Source organism: Zalophus californianus, chromosome 8 (assembly GCF_009762305.2).
Source record: "Zalophus californianus isolate mZalCal1 chromosome 8, mZalCal1.pri.v2, whole genome shotgun sequence".
NCBI lineage: Eukaryota > Metazoa > Chordata > Mammalia > Carnivora > Otariidae > Zalophus > Zalophus californianus.
In genome coordinates this window covers 90,095,739-90,097,354 of record NC_045602.1, presented here as the reverse complement: position 1 = coordinate 90,097,354, position 1,616 = coordinate 90,095,739, and the positions used below count along the sequence as shown (strand labels likewise).

Genomic DNA, 1,616 nt, shown 5'->3' with positions numbered 1-1,616 from the left:
ATGGAATATTATTCAGCCATAAAAAGGATGAGCTCTTGTCATTTGCAACAACATGGAGGGACCTACAGGCTCTAATGCTAAGTGAAATAAGTCAGTCAGAGAAAGACAAATAGCACATGATTTCACTCATATGTGGAATTTAAGAAACAAAACAAACAAAAAAAGAGATTAATAATAAAACAGACTCTTAGATACAGAGAACAAATTGGTAGCTGCCAAAAGGGAGGTGGGTGGGAGGATGGGTAAAATACAGGGAATTTCTTTCTTCATTTTTATTTTTCTTCCAGCTACAATGCCTTAATGTTTTCTCTTTGTTCTTCCTCACTTTGTTCACTGAAATCCTGGCTGGCATTTCTATCAACAGAACTTCCAGCAATTGCCACATTCATTGCATAAGACAAAGGTAGTCATGGGCTCATCAGCACTGCATGACTGCCTCTGGTTATAGGTACAGTTTTCGTGCATTTGTTGCACTGGAAGAAGTCAGTGGTGGTGTTATCTGGTGCTCACAGGTAACCTCCTGGGTCATGGCATTCCTCAATTCCCTCAGCTCATCACTGGCCATTTCTTCTGCCATCATCTTGGCAATGAGCCCAGCAGAGATGGCCCCACTGAGCACATTCCTCCTCAGGCTGGGGTTCTTAGGTCCTTGAGGTTGCTGATTCAGCTGTGTACCCAGTTCTAGTACTTCATGTTCATGCCCTTGAGCTCCTGGTAGATATGATCTTCTATTTCTGAAGCCACCTTGTCACAGTTGAATCTATAGTCTTTGTAATCATCAACGGCCTTCGAGGCTGCTGAGAGCATCTCCACACACTTGTCCCACACAGAGTGCCCTGTAAGATAGCAGGGCACCAAGAGGAAGATGGAGGGGGCAAAGGTGGGGGTTGAGGGGCTGCTGGGTGTTTTGGGAGTCTCTGCTTTTGATTTTCTGCTGTTTGATCTTTCCATCAATGGCCTTTCTGGAAAGAAGGTGGCTGAAGACTTGAAGTCCACAGAGTCTCTCCTGTCTTTGGACTCTTCCCCTTAATTTTTCCTTGGTGGAGTAAGGCCTGTCTCTGGCTTCCAGTTAGAACAGTCAAGCCCTTTTTCCTTTCCTTTCCTCTCCTTTTTCTCCTTTGGGGGGTCCAGGTGAGTTCAGCAACTACTTCCAGTTTTTGATGAGGACTTTGGCCAAGGACACCTTTTTGTCTGAGCAGCACTTGTGGACCCCACTAATGGCGACTCCAATCCTGGTTGTCTGGAGTAGCTGCATGGACATCTGAGAGCTGTTCAGCTTCTTCAGAAGTCAAGGGTCCCTTCCATATTCTTCCTGGCCACCATCTTCTCCAGCTTTCTGGCAATCCTCAGCAGCTCCTCTTCCTGGTCCATGTTAGTGCACAACACCCGGCGAGGTGAGCTAAAATAAAGGGAATTAAGAGTACACTTATCTTAATGAGCACTGAGTAATATATAGAATTGTTGAATGACTATATTGTATACCTGAGACTAATAAAACACTGTATATTAATTATACTTCAATAAAATTTTTTTAATTACCGATTTTTGGTAATTATACTGTGAGTAAGAATGTGTATGTTCTTGCTCTTGGGAACATGTACAGAAATATTTAGGGG

At 43.6% G+C, this 1,616-nt stretch overlaps 1 pseudogene; it reads right to left on the bottom strand.

Annotated features, from left to right (window-relative positions):
• Positions 1 to 357: 357 nt before the first annotated feature.
• On the bottom strand, positions 358 to 1,371 carry LOC113936897 (annotated as a pseudogene).
• Positions 1,372 to 1,616: the final 245 nt, after the last annotated feature.